Source organism: Hylobates moloch, unplaced genomic scaffold (assembly GCF_009828535.3).
Source record: "Hylobates moloch isolate HMO894 unplaced genomic scaffold, HMol_V3 SCAFFOLD_3, whole genome shotgun sequence".
Classification (NCBI taxonomy): Eukaryota; Metazoa; Chordata; class Mammalia; order Primates; family Hylobatidae; genus Hylobates; species Hylobates moloch.
Genome location: NW_026652278.1, coordinates 173,109,816 through 173,131,483, shown reverse-complemented (window position 1 = coordinate 173,131,483; position 21,668 = coordinate 173,109,816). Strand labels below are relative to the sequence as shown.

The following is a 21,668-nucleotide window of genomic DNA, read 5'->3' as shown; positions in this document are numbered from 1 at the left end:
AGCCAAGCTCCCTTAGAGCCTGAGGAGAAATCTAGGTTCTAAGGAATGAAGTTGCTTCCCAATATCACCTAGAAGTTCCTGCCAGAAGGAGTCTGAACTCAGGTTTGATTCTGGGTTGTGTGCCTTTCCCACCCTTGAGTTGCAAAGCACCTGCATTAAGGGCTAGAACCCAGGGAGAGGCACCCAGTTTAAGAGAAAAATGTCTTGAGAAGAGATAAGGTGAGACAGCCAGTGACGACCATCCACAAGTTACAGGTTGAATTGTCACCCCCATATTCCCCAAGTTCATATGTTCAGGGGTTTGTTGTTGTTGTTGTTGTTGCTTTGAGACAGAGTCTTGCTCTGTCTCCCAGGCTGGAGTGCAGTGGCATGATCTTGGCTCACTGCAACCTCCACCTCCCTGGGTTCAAACAATTCTTCTGCCTCAGCCTCCCGAGTAGCTGGGACTACAGGTGTGCACCACCACGCCCCGCTAATTTTTGCACTTTTAGTAGAGACAGGGTTTCACCATGTTGGCCAGGCTGGTCTTGAACTCCTGACCTCAGTTGATCTGCCTGCCTCGGCCTCCCAAAGTGCTGGGATTACAGGCGTGAGCCACCGTACCTGGCCATTCAGGTATCTCAGAATGGGAACTTACTTGGAGATTACCTCATGATTACAGAGGTCATCAAGTTAAAATGAGGCAATTCGGGTGAGCCCTAGTCCAGGATGACTGGTGTCTTTATAGAAAGGAGGGATTTGCACACACACACACCACAGGGAAGATGGTGTGAGGAGACATAGGGAGAAGATGGGCATCTGCAAGCCAGAGTGGCCGGGCACAGATGCTCTTTCATGAGCCTCGGAGGCAGCCAGTCCTGCCCACGCGGTGATTTTGTACTTCTAGTCTCCAGAACCAGGAGAGACCATACATTTCTGTTGTTGAAGCCACTCAGTGTGCGGTACTTCGTTCCAGCAGCCCTTGAAAAAAATAGACCACAGAACTTGGGAGGTGCCTGCAGAGGTTCTGGGGCTGAGGGACCGGTTGGAGAAGAGGAAAAAGGAGAGGCAAAGATGACAAAATCACGGGTGGGGAGGCGAGATCTGGACAGAAAAACCAGGGATTAGCCAAGCTGGAACCAGTGAAAACGAACGTGGAGCCCATTTTTTCTAGATCTGGAAGATACAGATCTAGAGGAGATCTAGAAGGACTGAGCCGCTAGAGAGGTTGCTGGTGTGTGTGTTGCCCTCACCCCACTGCACCACTGCGCCCAGCACACTGTGGGAGACACCCAGGGAAAGTCCTTCACTTATTTGTGGGAGTGACCTGCAGGGTGGCTGAGGCCTGGAGCGAACCCATGGTCGGTTTCCCCTGCCTGCAGTCCAGACATAGCCCTGCGGTGGTTGTGCCCACACTCTGGGGGCAGCCTCAGTGCCAAGTGTGGTACTGCCCTCACTAGCATTTAGCCTCTGTGCCCCAGCTTCCTCTTCTGTGAAAGGACAGTAATGACAGTACCTACCCCACCGGGTTATGAAGATTAAATAGAATAATGTGTACGCAGTGTTTGCAGCAGTGCCTGGCATCAAGCACTGGGTAAACAGTATCTGGTATTATCAAAGGCCTTTATGACAACAATCATTCTTCAAACGGCCCTCCAGCGAACGCTGGGCGCAAACCCTATGGTAACGGGGACCAATGTTGTTAGAGGCTGAGGTTCCTGGTAGGTCCCAGGTGCTAAAAGGAAGAGCAGCCTTTGGGATGTGAGCCCGAAAACCATCGTGTTGGCTTCTGAAGCCCCCAGATGGGCCTGGCAGGGACGCGGAAGCCCTCAGAACCGCACAGCAGGTGGCCGCCCTGGTGCAGCGCGCAGTCGGCCCTCAGCTCCCCTGCACCGGCGCGAGCTGCGGGCGCTGCCCACGTCAGGCTCTGCAGACACCAGACAGAAAAGGTCTTCCGGCCAGGCAGCGTGGGGAAACTCTGTGGGGCCGCGGTGAAAAGGGGCTCAAAGGGGCCGCGCCCGTCCGTGTCAAGGAAATACGGAGGGGAAAGCCCTTGCCTCCAGGGCCCTCGCAGCAGAATTCTGCCCGGCCTGCCAGGAGGCCAGCAGGGTACGGGCTGAGGGTGCAGGATCCGGAGGGCGCCGCCCGCCCCTCGGGCATCGCGGGGCCCAGGGTCCGCGGGGCCTCTGAGCTGAGGCGGTCCAATGTACCCTTTGTCCTTCCTCAGATTCATTATGAAATCCGAGGCAGTCTGGGCGGCTCCAGCTGCGTTCGCCCGCCGCCGCCTCTCGACCGCCGGCCACCCGCCAGCCACGCGCGCCCAGACTGGAGGGCGGCCGGGCTCTCGGCGGGGCGGGGCCTGCCGGGGGCGGGGCCTGCGGGCGGGGCGGGGCGGGGCCGCGGGAAGGCGGGGCCGGCGCGGCGAGCGCACCAGCAGCATCCTGGCTCAGCCGCTGCGGTGGCGGGGGCGCAACGAGCGGGCCGAGGCGGCGGCGCCAGCGGCGCCTTAAATAGCATCCGGAGCCGGCGCGGGGCAGGGAGTGGGCTGCTGTGACAGCCGGCGACGGAGCGGCCGGTCCACGGAGGAGGTGAGTGCGCCCGCCGTGCGGAGCCGCGCCTGCTCCCGCGGCGGTGCCCGGGCCCCGGCCGAGGCGCTGGCTGACGTTGCCCTTCAGGGCCGAGCCCGGAGCAGCGGCCGCCGCGGAGGCGCGTGAACCGCCCCAGGCTCGTGGGGCCGCGCCGCCTTTCCGGCCTCCTGCCCGCGGCCCCTCTTCCCTTGGCAGCCGGAGGCCTCCTGGGCGCCCGTACCGCCGCAGCTTCCTGTGTCTGAGCCGCGGGCGGCGCGGGCGCGGAGCTGGTGCGCGGCCGGGGATGCGCGCGGGACCGACCCCCGTGTGTGCGGCGGCGGGGACCGGCCGGGCGAAGCAGCCGGACGTCGCGCTTCGGCTGGGAGGAGGTGGCCCCGCCGGGCCGCTGACGTTGCCCTCGGCCGCGGCCCCCGCCTGCCCAGAGGCCGGGCTCGCGGGCGTTCGGACCGTGCGTGGGGCGAGACTGCACTCGCGCCCGCTGAGATGCCGGCCCCACGCCGCGCGCCGGCACGAGGCCCACAGGCAGCTCAGGGGCCGCTGCCAGAGGCAGACATTCTCTCGGTGTCTCCAGAGGAGTGCCCGTGGCCCCTGCACTTGGCCGTGGAGTCATTGATCTAAGGAGTGCTGGCATTTTTTGAAATTGAGAAGCAAAGATGATGTCTGTCACCTGGCAGCGTAGACGGAGAGTGGCGGTAGATGACTTGAATGGACACGTGGATTCGAGTCTGGGGACAGGCGTTCCCCCAGTCAGTGCATTGTGAGAGTGTGGAAACCCCTTCCCCACTCCGTCCAATTTCAAGGTTATGGAGCGTAATTAAGAGTGACCATCCTAAAAACGTCCTCTAGTGCCCTGGCTAAGACTTTTAAGCTTCTTGGTGCAGGAGTGTCTGAAGTCCCGCGACTCGCACTGCCCTGCCTTTTATTTTCTTGACCTTTGATTAGCGTTGAGGGAAACTGGTTAAATCTTGCAGTTTCTGCCACACATTTCACAGCTTAACCTGTGATTGTCCCAAAGAAAACAATTACTGGCTTCATGCAAGCAAAAAAATCAGACTTCTGGTTGATTGTTTCTTTCTTTTTTTTTGTTTTTTTCAAGTGGACGTGGAAGGTTAGGTTGGCTAAAACTTAAAGTTTGAGTTGTAGGTCTGTGCTGGGTAGGCTTGAGAAGATGGAGCTTTTTAAGGAACCATTGCTTGCCATCAGATTGGAGTCAGACAGTGCGGTGTGATAATAGTGGAAAGGACCAGGTCTGGGGAGACTTACTTTCTTGTTCTGACTCAGCTCGGAAAACACCTCCCTAGTCTGAGGCCCCCCTCCTTATATTTGTGAACAAACTGCATTAGACGAAAATCTTTCATGAGTCCAAATTCTGTGACTAGAAAAATAAACTTGTTAGCAGCACACCTTATACCTCTCCCCTTTAAAATAGACATATTAAAGACTTCTGTTTTCTGAATTTACTGTAAATAGAATACTTAAAAAAAAAAATTACCCAGACGGGCGTGGTGGCTCACTGTAATCCCAGCACTTTGGGAGGCCGAGGCGGGCAGATCACTTGAGGTCAGCAGTTCGAGACCAGCCTGACCGACATGGACCCTGTCTCTACTAAAAATACAAATAATTAGCCAGGCGTGGTGGCATGCATCTGTAGTCCCAGCTACTCGAGCGGCTGAGGCAGGAGAATCGCTTGAACTCAGGAGGCAGAAGTTGTGATGAGCTAAGATCCCACCACTGCACTCCAGACTGGGCGACAGAGCAGGACTCTGTAAAAAAAAAAAAAAAAAGTTACCCTTCCCCACAATTATAAGCATTTTGACATATTTACTTCCTGTCTCTGTTGTTCATATTTTGGCAGTATTTTTATTATTGTCACAGGCAGCCTGACTAAAAAGAAATCTGGGCTTTTAAGTTTTTGGTATTTGGGAGGTAGATACAAGTGACCCATGCATGTAGGGATAGGTATCTATTTATACCATACAGGTAGAGTTTTCATAGCCACCTCTACTTTTGGGCGAAGTTTAGGCTAACTGAAAGTGTACCAGCATGCCGTGGTGTATGCAGAAAAATGAGCATAATTCAAATTATGTGATAGTTTTCTCTTGTTGCCATTATATATAACCCAGGGCTTACCACAAAGTGAAATTTCTTATGCATTGACATTTAGTATTTGATGTAAAATGACTATCTCGGAGTTGCTGCCACAGACACTGGTAAAGCTGGTAAAACTTTCTAGCATGCTTGATGTCTAGGTCTTGCTACGTCTGTTTTGATGTAACCGTTTTGTGGAAAATGGTTGTGTGTTTGGGGAGGCTTTTGAGAAAAGATAAGGTTGTCTTGTCATTACAGCTGGGTATTTCTCCTCCTCTCTCCTTTCCAGTTTCACTTTTCTGGAAATAGCAAGACTATAGGAATAGTAATTTCTAGATATTTATAGTCAGTAACCTTAGAGGAATGTTTGGTTTTTAAGATCAATTGAATTTATTGTGTACGTTTGCCATTTAAAACAGGTGCCCATTTGTGTTTACTGTCTCTTGTAACCAAACTCTGTTCAATTAGAATCCATTAGTAATGTTTTGTGGACAGTCTTGTTTGGATGATGCAGTGCGTGAGGCTCCTGTACTACAAAATAGAAAAGTAGTTTCTCTAAGGCAGCTCAAAGCTGTCGATATCCTAAAGCCTTTTTAGGCCTCACTCTCTGACGGGCAGTGATCTGACAGGAGGTAGATAAAGGTGCCGGAGTTTTTAGTGAAGGTTGGGAGTCCAACTTGGTAGTGAGACAAACACGTGATGGTCAAAAGTGCCTTTGACACTGGGGCCTGGAGAAGAATTCTCAGTGGCCAGAGCTGATCTGAAGCTGCAGGCAGTTGAGTTTGAGTTTCAACATGCTGGTACTTCAAGGGGCTTCTGAAAAGTTTTAAGGGAGCACAAGCCCTGAAGGAGAAGCTGAACTTAGTGAACTGGAGAAGGCAGGGGCAGTTTTACCAGGGTTTGTGGCAGCAACTCTAAGATTGATTGTCATTTTACATCAAATGCTGAACATCAACGCATAAGAAATTTCAGTCTGTGGCAAGCCTCGGGTTGTATATAATGGCAAGAAGAGAAAACTGTCACATAATCTGAGTTATGTTCATTTTCTACATCATGACATTTTCACTTTCTTTTTTTTTTCTTTTTTCCCAGATAAGGTCTCACTCTGTCGCCCAGGTTGGAGTACAGGCACAATCATGGCTCGTTGCAGCCTCCACCTCCCTGGGCTCAGTTGATCCTCCCACCTCAGCCTCTCCAGTAGCTTGCCCAGCTAATTTTTATATTTTTTTGTAGTGAAGTGGTTTTGCCATATTGTCCAGTTGTCTCAAACTCCTGGGCTCAAGCGATTTGCCCTCCTTGGCCTCCCCAAAGTACTAGGATTACAGGCGTGAGCCACTGCACCCAGCCCACTTTCTCTTTCTTGACTGTGTTAGAAACAACACAGTATTCATTCACTTATGACCTTTGAGGAATCAAGAGGGGCGGGTGAAATATTGGAGACTCCTTGAAGTGTGGCTGGCTTGGAGGGTGTCACACCCTTGGACAAAAACTTAAGTGGAGGTGAGTAAGGGCCCTGCTCCCCTGTGCTGCATGCCTTAGAAGGATGTGATCATCTGGAGGCAAATAGCTTGTTGTTTGAGGCCAGGAGTTCAAGACCAGCCTGGGCAACACAGCAAGACCCCATCTCTAGAAAAAAAAAAAGTAAAAACAAAATAAAATCTCAAAACTGGTGGTTCCATATAGGTGCCTGGGCTGATTCTCTTTATGAATTATTTGCTGGTCTTCAAGTTTAAATAAAATTCTGAAAGCTGTCTAATATCTAAAAACCACTTGCCACAGAAAAGCTATATTCGTTTTTCATATTTTAAGAGTCATACATGCTTATTGGAGAAAATTTGGGAAATAGGAGAAATGAAGCTCTTCCAGAGATTAAATACTATTAACGTTTTGTTGTATTTCCTTCCAGTCTTTTTTCCTTTTACAATAAACAAATTTTAAGCATACATTGTTAATTAAAGATTACAATTTTGACAATTTAATCACCTAGGTTATATTGTGGGCTTTTTTCCACGTTGTTACGTATTCTTTAGAAAATAAGTTCTGAAGACAACTGCATTATTTGCTGTATGGGCCATAATTTAGTTACTTCTCCCCAATTGTTGGATATTTTTCAGAACAGTTTACCAACCTTTGTTATATGTTTAAACATGTCTTTAAAAAATAAAAAATGTTCTGCTTTAAAACTCTTGAAATTAATAATAATTTGAAAAGTGTTTTTACTAATGAATAGGTTTAATGGACTTTTGGGTTCATGTATTCTAGTCAAAAGCAGTTGAAATAGGGATTTCATGGTTTGGAAAGAGAAATGGAAAGAAGTTAGGGCATGAGAGGAGGAAACGGGGCTGCCTGTAGACCATTTCTCATTCTGGAGGGGACTTCTGATAAACGTAGGCTCTATCCATTAGCACAGCTTTGGGTGCTATAGAAATGGGCACTTTCCCCTTAGGTTTGCTGTGGGAGAAATGTCCATATTAAGAAGGACTGAAATACTCTGAATACTATTTATTCCTTTATTAAGCAGAGTCATGAGAAAGTGCTTCCAGAGCTAGTTTCTCCTTCAGGGCCCAGGTGTCTGCCACGAAGCAGGGCTGTGGTAGGTGACCGAGGTGGTGGCCACAGCCTGGACACGGCCAGGCTTAGGAACGGAGCAGTGATGAGAGCAGCAGACAGAGCCAGGTGCTGCTAAGCTTCTGATGGGTTAACTCTTAGTACCCCCAGCAGCCCTGTAAGGTAGGTCCTGCTGCTATCCTTACTGTACACAGGATAAAGGAACAGGTGCAAAGATTAAGTTGCTCAAACCAGAATTTGAACCTAGGCAGTCTGGCTTCAGGGTCTGTGCTCCTAATTGCTTGGCTCTACTGCCCCTCCAGAGCTAGAAGTGTCTCAGTCCAGGAGGGCCTAGAAAGTTCCAGGGTTAGGCCAGGCGCAGTGGCTCACGCCTGTAATCCCAGCATTTTGGGAGGCCGAGGCAGGTGGATCACCCTGACAATATGGTGAAATCTCGTCTCTACTAAAAATACAAAAATTAAATGGGCGTGGTGGTGCGTGCCTGTAGTCTCAGCTACTCAGGAGGTTGAGGCAGGAGAATCGCATGAACCCAGGAGGCGGAGGCTGCAGTGAGCCAAGATTGCGCCACAGCACTCCAGCTTGGGTGACAGAGTGAGACTCTGTCTCCAAAAGAAAAAAAAATAAAGTTCCAGGTTATACAGCTGGCAGTAAGACAGAAAGGACAGAGCTGGGTCTCCTTCGGTGTCACTGTTCCTTGATTTTACCCCCATCTCATTTACACTGTGCCTTGAATTATCTCTTTATACCACTAGAATGCTGAAAGAGACCACAAATTTTGATTCAGCTTGGCTCGGAGTGATAAGATCACTTGCTATGTAGCTGTGACTTTCTAGAGAATTAAAAAATAAAAGGCTTTGCCTGCCCTGAACATTGGTCTTGTAAGGCTGGAGAACAATTGAGACGCATGATTGGCCGGGTGCAGTGGCTCACGCCTGTAATCCCAGCACTTTGGGAGGCCGAGGCGGGTGGATCATGAGGTCAGGAGATCAAGAACATCCTGGCTAACACGGTGAAACCCTATCTCTACTAAAAATACAAAAAATTAGCCAGGCGTGGTGGCGGGTGCCTGTAGTCCCAGCTACTTGGGAGGCTGCAGGGCTCGGAGGGGGGTGACTTGGCCAAGGTGACACAACCTGCCTGCCCCTCTGGCCATGCACACGTGTGGAGTTTGTTCCCAGGCCCTGTGCCTGTTCAAAGAATGGCTGGACGTCAGTATTGCCCTTGGTTTCTGCCCTGAAGTCCAGTCAGTCAGCAGTTCTGCTTATTCTGACCTACTCTCTGTGCAGTATTGCCCAATACACATGTATTTCCTCCTTGCCTTCTCAGTATTGCCATCGTGATCCAGAATTGTCACCTCCAATTTAAACAGTGAAGGCCTTTGTTAGAAGGAGGGGCAGGATGCAGAGGGGGATGGTTGCTTTTTCTAAATCACAGCTCTGATCAGATCTCTCCTAAGCAGAAGCCTTCCAGGCTCCCCTCCATAAGGCTCCAGGTGTTTATTTACCTTGCCTGTCAGGGGCTTCTGCAGCTTGGTTCCTACCTGCTATCTCCACCAATCTCCAAACCACCATATCCTGAGGCTTCTAGAAAGCAAACTCTAGTGGCATGGGGTTAGTGGGTCTGTGTACCCAAGACACTGTACCTGGGTGCTGTCATCTGCCCAACTGACCTTGCTATGTCCTGGTCCGATGGTGTCCTTGATCCTGTAGCTAAGATCAAGACACTGAAAATCTCTAGACTCAAACCTGTGCTTTTGCTGGGATAAAGTTTGTGTTGAGTACACCTAGGCTGGGTGTGGTAGCTCACGCCTGTAATCCTAGCACTTTGGGAGGCTAAGGCAGGTGGATCACCTGAGGTCAGGAGTTCAAGTCCAGCCTGGACAACATGGCGAAACCCTGTCTCTACTAAAAATACAAAAATTAGCCAGGTGTGGTGGCAGGTACCTGTAATCCCAGCTACTCAGGAGGCTGAGGCAGGAGAATCCCTTGAGCCTGGGAGGCGGAGGTTGCAGTGAGCCGAGATCATGCCACTGCACTCCGGCCTGGGAGATAGAGTGAGGATCTGTGTCCAAAAAAAAAAAGTACATCTAAATGGTACGATGCCCACGTTGGCCTATTTGGAATGCCATTCCTTGTCCCACAGAGCCCTGCTCCTCAGAGGCACTTCTCCTGGAGTGACTCTCCCCTTCCTCAGCTACGCTGACTGTCATTCAGCTGTGGATGCACCAGCGATCACGCTAGTGGTTAAAATATCGAAATACTCCCATCCTGGCTAGAGAATAGCTGCTACCCAAGTGCCCCACCCTTCATGTGGAAACTAAAGGGTTAATACATGGGGCAGCAGAGGAACTTCGGAGCCCTGTTGTGGTGCACTGGCCTGTGTCTTTTCTGACTGGTTGGTGTCTGTCCGTACTGGCTATTAAATATTTTGATGAGCATCCCAGCCTCTGTCCCACGTGCATCTTTTCATGAGTGCATATCTGGCTTCCACAGATTGGCACCCCAGCCACACTCTAAGCTCTGGGCACATGGGAGACCTAGTCATTGTCATCTCTGTGTTTTCAGCAGCGTTTAATACAGGGCCTTACCGCTAGTAAGCATGTAAGATTATCTAATGATGGATTGAGGGTAGGGCAGGTTCCGATGGTCAGATGTCCCATAGAAGGTGGTCTCTAACAAGAATATACATTGTAATGTTCCAGGTTTGTCTATTCTGATACTGTGCAAAACTTAGATCTTATAGCTAAGATCAAGGCATCGAAAGTCTCTGGACCTAAGCCTGTGCTTTCACTGGGTGAAGTTTGTGTTTCGGAGTACATCTGAGGTGTTTCTTTCCGTGTAGTTTCAGTTGTGTTGGAGAAGCAGGTGGCTGTGGTCTTTGCAGGGTGTGGGAGGGGAGGAGATTAGTGTTGAGCTCCAGCTAATGTTACATAACTCTACTGTAGTCTTCCTTTACCTGGTATTCTTGTGTTCAAATTGCCCCTTGTTTCTGTGCCACTAGTGAAATGGTCAAATGGCTCATTGTTCCTTCTGTAGGACAATTACCTACATTGTGCCTCAGGCAAGCTTCTGAGGCATCCCAGGATGGGGAGCTGGCGGGGGGCCTTGTCTGTCAAGCAGCCCAGCCAGGCACCTCACAGTGGACGGAACTGAGTTCTCGAGGGGGTGGCTGAGCAGCCCAGATTCCCAGGTTAGACTCTGAAGACAGCCAGTCCGTGCTTTTCTCTCCTGATGTGAGTCAGAGGCAAACTCTGCCGATGCCAAGACCTCCCTAGAGTTCAGGCAGGGTGAAGATCCTTGTCCTTGGGGTCAGGGCTGAAGCTTCCGGGTGTCCAGGACAGACCTTCAGAGGAGGCCAGCCCTGGAGCCTGGCATGGGTCTTGGCCGCAAGTCTCTGTCCTCCAGAGAGGCCGGCTTAGTCTCCTCATCCTCTCAGGCAGGCCAGGTGACAGTCACCAGTAGTGTCCTGCTCTCTCTGGCATGCTTCCCTCCATCACTGGGTGATGCCCAGTGTCTTTGCCTCCCTCTTTGATGTGACAGTCCCTTTTTGCAGGGTTTTGCAGGCACTGTCCCTCTGCCTCGCAGGTGTGGCACGCATTTCAGGGTGCTTCCATTAGCAGTTTCATTCATTGTTGCCCACGGTGGGGAACAGATGGAGACACTAGCCAGGCAAGCCACCAAAGAGGCTGCAGGGCTGCTCAGGAGATTGAAGGACTGTCTCCAGAGTGGGGTGTATGCCCCATAGTGGCTGGCTAGACCATCCATTAGGGTGTAGAATAGAATAGAAACATTAGAACTTCTATGGATAATTATTTTTTGGCCATCTTTTAAATTCATATTTGTGTGTTTTCTAATGTTCAGAAAATATTTGCAGGATGTACATGTATATAGTTTATAGATAAAAGCATTTAATGTGAGAGGTGCATTTATTTATTAGGGTACATCATCAGAAGTTTAGAGAACCAGAAAGTTAACTCCTTCTCTAGCACCAGTATCGTGAGAGACCTCTGAATGCCATTTTTTAAAAAGGAAAGAATTGGTCAATTAAAGGGGGATAGAAACTGCTCTCTGGCCAGGTTGTGATTCATGTCAAATAGGCCTGTGACTTCAGGCGAGTCAGGTTAACTCCAGAGTAGGTTTTGTCTCTGGTCCCAAAACTTAGCAGTGTGGAAGCCTCATTGGGATCAGGGTTTTATTTTTTTCTCTTTTGTTTACTATCCTATCCCCTAAGGCTGGAGCTGACTTGCATATCCTCAGTATTTGCAAATGGAATATATGGGCGTTTTTCTTGCATGATAATTAAGTATTATGCTGAGTTGGATGCTTCAAGTCAATATTCAGGTTGCCTCCTTTTGTTTAAACCTTTGGGCAGTTGGCAAGATGCAGCCTACATGCCAGTCAGTTTTACTATCCCGCACATGATACCCCCACGCGGTAGAACCATAGAGCCGTGGAGGCCTCAGAAATGTCACCTGAGAGACAGGCTGTTGGGATATAACTTAAATTTTTTTAAGAAGTGGGTATAATGAAACAGCAAAATGTTGATCATTACTGAAGCTGAAGTTGAAGTCATGGGTACATAAAATATAGTTTTATGATACTACTGTGTCTACATTTGAATAGATTTGAATTTTCATAATAAATTTTAAGTGAAACATGAAGGGAATATAGAGACCCGAAACTAGTGTCACCCATTCCAAGCAGGTCATGGCTGAACTGCATAGTCTCTTTTGCTTTCTGTCTTTTAAACACTGGTCGTTATTCTATAATCTTCCACAACTTGTTAGGTTTGTTTTGATTTTGGCTTCCCCAGGGCCAGTCACCTCTTTTTATAGTTACCTGAACTCTTTGTGTAATTTTAGCACATGTCTCGTGGTTGTCAACAGCACCTCTCTTCTCCTTCCCCATACAATGAGCTAAATCCTGGTTAACCTTTTTGCTATTTCACTTGTTGCTTCCTCCAACACCACTGAGGTCTTCTGCATAACAGGCACAATTTAGAGGTCAGAACAGGGTTCCATGTTTTTTGCAGGCTATGTCCAGTCCTGGGGAACCTCATAGCCTGTGATTATCTTGTAGATTCCATTCATCTCTGCTTTTTTTTTTTTCCTTTTGACGGAGTCTCTGTTGCCCAGGCTGGAGTGCAGTGGTGCCATCTTGGCTCACTGTCACCGCCCCCCCCACCCCCCTCCCCGGGTTCAATCGATTCTCCTGCCTCAGCCTCCCGAGTAGCTGGGACTATAGGTGCGCGCCATCGTGCCTGGCTAATTTTTGTATTTTTAGTAGAGACAGAGTTTTGCCATGTTGGCCAGGCTGGTCTCAAACTCCTGACCTCAGATGATCCACCCACCTCTGCCTCCCAAAGTGCTGGGTTTACAGGCGTAAGCCTGTAAACCTGGCCTCATCTCTGCTTTTTAAAGTAACAGCAGGTACCTGTTGAAATCTGTAAAAACTCAACTCAGAAGTGGATTTCTCCAAACTCATGAGAGGCTGGTCTTCCTCTCCCTGGGCAGAGAGGTCTTTGTGTTCTGTCTTCTCACTTATGTCCTGCTAAGCCATTTCTGTGGTTATCAGTCTCTGAAACCTTGGTCTATTTTAAGAGGTGTAAGTAACTCTACCCAACCTGTGCCCTCTTTAACCTTCTTATCCAGGTCACTGATACGTGATAGCTGTGACCTCTGTGAGCTGCGGGGTGGTGTGGACTCCTTGAAGACAAGGACTGTGTCTTGCTCTTCCCAGTCTCCCACCCCAGGCCTGGGTCCTGGCGGGGACAGGAGGGCTCTGTGAACTAAATACCCACTGGGCGAGGGCGAGCCTCCTGCAGCCAGCTGTTTCTTACTCAGCCGGTCGACAAGAATGCTGTCATGGGAGAGAGAGGCAGAGGCTCCTGGCGGTTGCCTTACAATGCCCCTGCGAGTCCCCAGTCCACCTGCTGCTCCTGCAGGGCCTCCTCCCTGCCTCTTTGCTGGCAGCACTGTCTGGCTGTTGCTAGTGTTTCTCCACCCCCTCCTGTCTCTGCCTGTTCAGACTTGGGCTGGTTCCACCCTCAGCTCTCTGGACAGCCCTCCCTGGGATGCCTGGTGCATGCGTACTGTTTTCTCCCTCCTCTAGATTCCTGGAGCACCAGGGCCCTACCTGCCGTGGTTATCAGATCTGTCTTCTGTAGCTCTGTTAACTCTTGCAGGTGTGTTTGTCTTCATTGATATCCTAAACTTGCTGAAGGCAAAGAAAACCTTGTAAGTACTTTATCCTCAGGCTTTCTGTTTGTCAGGGACTAAAGAGAGTTGGTTATCCCCCTGGAATGTTCAGAGTGTTGCTTCTTTTTTTGTGGTGTGACTCCTTTTTCAAAGAGGCACGAAAGTGGAAGTGGCTCACATAGCAGGTCAGTGGCTAAGCCGGGTCCAGCGTGGGCAGACGGGGCAAAGCATAGCTACGTATTTTCCAGCAGGGGTTTATATCCTATCTGTCATTCTGTTCTGAGGACGGGTCACTACCTAAATCCTTTGTGGAGCAGGTGGGAAATACATAAATACAAGAGGACTTTAACTGACCTGACTCACTTATAGCTTCTTTATCTGGAGAAACTTTTAAAAATACAGCTAATAGTTAGGATGGCAAGTTTTATATTATATTAATTTTTCCACAGTAAAAAATTGGAAAAAATATAGCAACATACAAAGAACAACAACATAGTAGTAAAAACACCCATAGACTCACCGCATAGAATTGAAGCTTTTAACATTGACCCTTTTCTTCATATATCACTGTTCCCTGGGGCTTTTGGGTAAAGGTGGAAATTTGATTGTTTAGTCCTGGACGCCAGGATTGTGTGGCCATCTTTTCCCTTCTCTCACATAGTCTTGGAGAAGCTACCATGATGTTCGTGCTGGAAAGAGGCGTAGCTCTCCTCTCTACCCGCTGTCTTCTTTTTTTTTTTTTTTTTTTTGGTGAGACGGAGTCTTGCTGTGTCACCCAGGCTGGAGTGCAGTGGCACAATCTTGGCTCACTGCAAGCTCCACCTCCCGGGTTCACACCATTCTCCTGCCTCAGCCTCCTGAGTACATGGGACTACAGGCGCCCGCCATCGTGCCCAGCTGATTTTTTTGTATTTTTAGTAGAGACGGGGTTTCACCGTGTTAACCAGGATGGTCTTGATCTCCTGACCTCGTGATCCGCCTGCCTTGGCCTCCCAAAGTGCCGGGATTACAGGCGTGAGCCACCGCGCCCGGCCATCCATGCTCATATTCTGTTTATTTCCATAGTCACCATGGGAAGATGGGAAGATCCTGACTTTGGGCAAAGCATCTGAGAGGACCCCAGGATCTAGGTAACTTCTCTGTGTGCAGTTTCTCAAACAAGTGGAGCCTCCTCTCCATCCGTGGCCCTCGGAGGAGGAGAGTGCCTGCCTAGCTTGGGGCCAGCTCTGGCTATTGTGAAAGGATATTTGATCCTCTCTGCTGTTCAGTTGTGCTGTCTTCTCCTGGTGTGGTCTCTTGCTTCAGGGCTTACTTTGTGGTTAGCTGAGTCCAGTAAGGTGAAGAGTCTTCTGGATTATTTCAGTGGCAAAAAGCCTTTTATTTCCTTCTTTAGCTTTTGTAATAACAGGCCCTGCTTGTCTTGCCTAATACCCTTAGAACGTGCTGTCATGTTCTTCAACTTGCGGTCATAGAGACACAATTCCGACTCTTCCTGTGCTGAACGTCCACTGAAAGAACATGCCGTATTGATCCAGTTCGTGAGTGAGAAGTTTAATCTACACAAGCCTTTTCTGTCTTGCTCTTTGCAGAAGGGTTGCGTCAGCCTAAAAAGCGGATCTTTTTGTCTCCATCCGTTGCCACAAAGCTATTGACTGAGGCTGTCTGCCCAAGTCGGCTGCCTTCTCTAGCCCTTTTTTTTTTCATTTAATATTTTTAATTGATGTGTAATAATTGCACATATTTATGGGGTACAGAGTGATACTTTAATGTGTATACAATGTATATGATCAATTTAGGGTAATTAACGTATCCATCGCCTCGAACATTTATCATTTCTTTTTTTTATTTTATTATTATACAAGTTTTAGGGTACATGCGCACAATGTGCAGGTTAGTTACATATGCAGCCATAAAAAATGAGGAGTTCATGTCCTTTGTAGGGACATGGATGAAACTGGAAATCATCATGCTCAGTAAACTATCGCAAGGACAAAAAAACAAACACCACATGTTCTCACTCATAGGTGGGAATTGAACAATGAGAACACGTGGACACAAGAAGGGGAACATGACACACCGGGGACTGTTGTGGGGTGGGGGGAGGGGGGAGGGATAGCATGAGGAGATACACCTAATGCTAAATGACGAGTTAATAGGTGCAGCACACCATCATGGCACATGGATACATATGTAACAAACCTGCCTTCTCTAGCTCTTATCAGTAAACTTCTCTGCCTCATTGTGACATATCTACAACAGTTGCTTAGCCTTATTCAATCAGTACTCGAAGACAAGTGGAGTCATCTTGCTTCTCTGAGGAAATTTTTTGAATGGAAACTTGCCCTCTTAAATATGTACCGCCAAAACTTAGCCCTGCTGTCCCACGCAAAGGCTGTACATGACCCGGATATCTTCATGGGGCACGTCCTAACTCTAATCATCATTTTTCTCAAGTGGATGTACATGACAGATCTTTGTAGCTGTGTATGGAGAGAGAAGGGAGGAGAGCTATATGTTTTGTTTTGTTTGCTCTGGAGAATGCTGGGCAGGTCCTGTTGTCAGCATTCCGTGCATCTCAGGTGGCCGCCCACTAGCTCCGTGTTTCTGGGAGCGTTCGCCTCACTAGAGCCCTCGCATGGGACTCTGGATCTTGTGCTTGAGTCTTGTCTGTTTCCCTGGTTTGGAAGATTCTCTTTTCTGTCACAGAAAACTCACAGAAGTTGGAATCCAGCCCTGGTATGGGGCTCTGGGCTCAAGCCTTTCTGACATTTGCTGTTTTACCTAAGAAGTACTTATTTGATCTCTTCCCCGGGGGGCAGCCTTGATTTGTGTTAAATTAATCATCAGTCGTCTGTCCAAATCTCAGTGTATCTCAGTGTCTTCTAAAGACACTTGCCCTTAGAGTTGACGGCAGTCTTGGGCTGACATTCTACTTAAGTGAAACAATTTGAGAAATATAAAACATGATCAAAATAAGAGCAAGAGAATATTTTTATGTCCCCTTTAAATCAGTGGCTCGCACCCTTTTCTTTTTCCCCAAGTCAGCCAGGAGATGCTCTCTACTCCTTTCTGGTGTGCTGTGTGGGAGTCTGGTGGGGGGTTAGCCGGAGACTACTGAAGTTGGAAAATGCTTAATACCCCCTTTCTTTTTGGAGAATCACTGTTCTATGAATATATCCTCCAGTGACTTGCCGCAGAGACGCAGTCAGAATCACAGAGGGTCTGACACAGTCAGAATCACAGAGGGTCATTCATGACTCAGTAGATGTTTGTTAAGCACCTGTCCTTGGCTCGGGACTGTGTTAAGCACCAAGGGCATATAAAGACAGATGGGAGGAGACCCTGGCCGGGGAGAGGAAGAACCATCTACGGAGGTACTAAGTACCACTCACTGTAAGTGTAAAACAGGAGGTGCTAAGTACCACACAGGTTTACAAATAAAGAAGTCCTGGAGTTCAGAGGAAGGACTGATTGCTTCTCATAGAGGGGATTGTGTAAGACTTCTGGATGGTTGTGGAACTGCCGCCTCATCACACATGAAGGAGGGCTCTGAGGACCCTAGAAAGTTGGGCTGGTTGCTCACAAATCACCCTCCTGTCTCCTCCTCCCAGTGTCTCTTCAGTGTTTTGCCGTTCATTCTCAGGCTCAAAATTACTTGTTTTGTCCATTTGTATCCACTTAAGCAATTTTTAAAGATAATTAAACTTTTTTTTATTGTGGTAGAATATATATAACATACAATTTGTCATGCTAATCATTTTTAAGTACACATTTACACAATGGTATGAAGTACATTCATAGGGTTGTATAACCACTACCACCATCTCATTCCAGAATGTTTCATCATCCCGAATTGAAACTCTGTACCCGTTAAGCAGTAACGCTCATTCCTCCTCCCTCTGCCCAGCCCCCAGTAACCTCTTTGCTGCTTTCTGTCTCTGTGAATTTGCTGATTCTAGGTACCTCCTAGAAGTGAGATCATGCAGTATTTGTCCTTTGCTTCATCCATATCATGGCATGTATCCAAATTTCCTTCTTTTTAAAGGTTGGATAATATTCCATTGTATAGACTACATTTTGTTGATTCGTTCATCTGTTGGAAATTTGGGTTCGAATCCTGGGCTCTTAAAGCATTGTGCAGCCGGGTGCGGTGGCTCACACCTGTAATCCCAGCACTTTGGGAGGCCAAGGCGGGCAGATCACGAAGTCAGGAGATAAAGACCATCTTGGCTAACACGGTGAAACCCCGTCTCTACTAAAAATACAAAAAAAAAATTAGCCGGGCGTGGTGGCGGGCGCCTAAAGTTCCAGCTACTCAGGAGGCTGATGGGGGGAGAATGGCGTGAACCTGGAAGGCGGAGCTTGCAGCGAGCCGAGATCGCGCCACTGCACTCCAGCCTGGGCAACAGAGCGAGACTCCATCTCAAAAAAAAAAAAAAAAAAGAAGCATTGTGCATCGTGGCTTGTCATTATCAGTGTCACCTATGCCCTCTGTCTAGACTTGAACACCCACCCACGACTGGGCTGTTGTGCTCAGCTCTTGAGGTCTGTGGGCTTTGGCTTCAGACCCAGGCACTCATCCTGTTCTCATGTGGAACAAGGGCAGGACATTTGACTTCTATACAGTTTCGTGATCTTTGAGCTGAAGGCAGTAACAACCCCGTGCAGTAAGGACTGTGACGAGGACGCATTTAGCCCTGTGTGCGGTCCCTTAGCACAGCGCCTGACACACAGCAAGTGCTTAAGCACAGTGGCTCCTAACAAAATCATAGCTAAGCGGATTTCCCCAAACATCTTCCTTCCCCTTTCCTATCCTATCCTGTCCTATCCTGTCCTGTCCTGTCCTCTGTCCTGTCCTCTGTCCTCTCCTCTCCTCTATCCTCTCCTCTCCTCTCCTCTCCTCTCTCCTCTCTCCTCTCCTCTCCTCTCCTCTCCTCTCCTCTATCCTCTCCTCTATCCTCTCCTCTATCCTCTCCTCTCCTATCCGCTTGAGCCCTATTGTTTGTTCCAGATTAATGTGCGAAAATGTGAGCCCTGAGGTCAGGAGGCACTTCTAGTAGCCTTGTCTCTGTCCCTGTGACATGAAGGATAGCTCATTTTCCTAGATGATTCTCATGTGTTGAGGACCAGCTCAGCTGTGCCTTCTCCATGCAACCGTCCCTGAGAGCAAATGCTCCCTGTCAGATTCATTTTGCACTTACTGCTACTTTGTTATCCACTATTTTGTGTATACATTTATGTTACGTCTTTTAATTCCAAGCCCAATATAAGATTCCTGCCCCAATATAAGATGAAAGTGTCCCAAAATTCTCCTTCAGCCTTCCTATTTAAGTCTTACCAAGGCTGTCATAGTATGAGGTGCTCTCAGCCCCTGTATTTGGAACAGCCTCAGGGAGAGAAGGCACCTTGTCCTGAAACCGTCTCTGCCAGTCCTAGTCATGGGTCCTTGTACAGGTCAACTAGCTGAATTAGACTTTTTCTAAGGCAAATTTAATGCTAGCTGGGTAATTATTTCTTAGGGTTTCACCTTACAAAGGCAAATGTTGGTTGTTACTGTAAAAAGTGCATTTAAAAATGAGTTTAAAAAGCAATAGAGTATGAGGTTTAGTTAGATAAATGTGGACCCATAGGACAAAATTTCTCCTGTTCTAATATCATTCAAATGTGTTCTTGTGACTTGGGAGAATTTTTTCACTAGTAGCACATACATGACTTCAAAAACTGCTTCAATTTCAACAACTTCAATGGAAGAGGAAAATGTGAGTGTATGCCACAGAAAACTGTTTTGATGCCTCAAAAAGTGGCTGTAGAGATGCTCCAAACCCTGTTTGAAGACGCATATTCAAAGAACTCAAATAACATATTAATGAAACGTGATTTTTTTTTTTTTTTGAGACAGAGTCTCGCTCTGTCGCCCAGGCCGGAGTGCAGTGGCGCAATCTCGGCTCACTGCAGGCTCCGCTTCCCAGGTTCATGCCATTGTCCTGCCTCAGCCACCCGAGTAGCTGGGGCCACAGGCACCCACCACCACGCCCGGCTAATTTTTTTTTTTTTTTGTATTTTTAGTAGAAACGGGGTTTCACCATGTTAGCCAGGATGGTCTTGATCTCCTGACCTCGTGATCCGCCCGCCTTGGCCTCACAAAGTGCTGGGATTACAGGCGTGAGCCACCGCGCCCAGCCTGATGAAATGTGAATTTAAAACAGTATTTCTAAAGTAATTTAGTTCTTCATGTGACTTAACTATAGATGTAGTTTAATGAATACAGAAACTGCTATAAGATATTTGACCCTGCATCCTAAAAATTTATCTGTTCAAATTCGACACGTTGTGTTTGAGATCTCTTTATTTTGGGGGGCATATATGATATCTGTGACCAATGTGAATGGTTGAGGTGTGGTCCTCATTTTACTGGTTAACAGTTAAAAGCTTTGTGTCTCACTCTTTCTCTGGTAACTTTATAAGGGGATGGGCAGGGAGTGGTTTAAGTGTAGAAGTATTCAGCTGGACTTGAATATTTCAATAAGCCAGATTTATAAAATCAGGGCATCTGCTTTGTTTCTCCTTTTTAAGTCCTTAGGAAATGCAATTGGTGATCTATAAGATCACTTTAATGAAAATTAAGTGGGTTTAAGATTTATTATACTTAATTGGGAAGAAAAAGCCACAAGGCAGTAGGTGGGAATAACTAACTCACTGTGGAACCACCTGCATGTTTGTGATGGGATCCCAAAGTTACCCCAAATCTTTCTCCTGATGCTCAGAGTGAGGAGATGGGGCCAGAGCAGTGACCACGGTGAGGGAGATCAGTGGGATAGGGTTTGGACAGCAACCTCTGCTTCCCTCTCTAGCTGGGAGACTGGCATCTCTTTTGAGCTGCTGTACCTCCCTCTTTCTAGGGAGAGCCTGACTGCTCTTTTGGTTCAAAAGGGAATGGCTTGAGCAAATCTAACTTTAGGGAATTTGCCAAGCCAGGGTTAGGGAGCACGAATCCAACGGGTTTGGAGTGGTGCTTTGAAAGAACAGCAAATGGCCTGGCTGCTGCTCTCTTGTTCCTCCCTGAAGCCTGAGCTCTGCCCAGCTAGTGAAGGACAAAGGGGGCGCTTTCAGCCTCTGTAAATAGCCTATTGTACAAGGGGAGGAGGCGGGGCACGGAATGGCAGCATCTTGCCAGCTTGGGTTGCTGCGTTAAGGAAAGATGTCAGGCTTTCTTAATTTGCCACTGCTGGGGCAAGGGTGTTATCTATGTGGGTTTGTGTGAGGGCTGCATTCCTAGTGAAATATTCCATCAAACTGCCATTATTCATCTTGATGAAAGCTTGAGGAACTTTAGAAGGAGAGAAACATCCAGACCACCCGGTTTTCGGTTTCTAAATGGTATGAAGAGAGTACAATGTTAATGTAAGTAGAAGTTTGCAGAATTGCAGGGGAGTGTGTGTGTGTGTGTGTATGTATGTTTGTGTATGTGTCCTCAAGAGAAGGATGTCCTTGTGAGTCACCTCTGGCCCTAGCCGCTATTTTCATCGTACAGATAAAATGGTGAAGAGGTGAACCTTTGTGTATAGTGGGCCTTGAACTCACCACATGTTCAGAGGCCAGGGTGATGGAATAAATGCTGACGTTTTTGTAAGACATTGAGCATTTAGATGGACCTCAGCACGGAGCTGTCATAATACCTGGGAGTGTGAGTACTGGAAGGGCTTTAGAAACCTGACCTCATGGTTCCTAACCTGGGTTGGGCCAAAGGAGACTTGTGATAGTTATGTGTGTTCTCAGGGGAGAGGGTCAGTGGCTTAGCATAGTTCAGAATTATTAGCATAGGTTGGGTTTAGAGTCACATTGGTTGGTGTCCCGTTCTTGACTAACATCCTGGGGAAGCCTTACAGGTCTCTGGCCTTGGTTTCTTCCTCATCAGTTTGCTTTTGTGATGTTCAGATAAGACACTGGATATGAAAGCCGTTCCAGAACACTAAGTAAATGCTAATTGCATTTTGAGTTCTTCTATCCAAAGTTTGGGTAGACGGGTAGCAGGATTTCGGTTTCTGACAGTCAGTGCAGTTCAGTTTCCATCAGTGCTGCCTCGCTATGCCTGTCTCTGCCCAGGTCTATTTAAAGGAATCTTCTGTGCTGGGTCTTAACACTGGGTTTGTGCCCAGATTTCCTTAGCCATTGTTACCTTCCCTATCCTTCTGTGGTTTTAGACTCCAGGTTTATAGGAAATTCAGAAAACTAACTGAGCAAACCCACTT

The 21,668-nt window shown here is 48.0% G+C and overlaps 1 protein-coding gene across 8 annotated transcripts in view; it reads left to right on the top strand.

Annotated features, from left to right (window-relative positions):
- Window positions 1–1,803: 1,803 nt before the first annotated feature.
- ACSL1 (acyl-CoA synthetase long chain family member 1) overlaps window positions 1,804–21,668 on the top strand; it is a 72,251-nt gene continuing 52,386 nt past the window's right edge. For 3 of the 8 annotated variants that reach the window (XM_032149021.2, XM_032149018.2, XM_032149016.2), the window contains exon 1: window positions 2,432–2,567. The gene's annotated coding sequence lies outside the window, so the exon portion shown is untranslated. Of the gene's footprint in view, window positions 1,929–2,431; window positions 2,568–14,938; window positions 14,958–16,685; window positions 16,813–20,580; window positions 20,821–21,668 lie in introns of those variants that run through there. The other 5 variants (XM_058436943.1, XM_058436941.1, XM_058436940.1 and 2 more) reach the window with 4 other exon arrangements.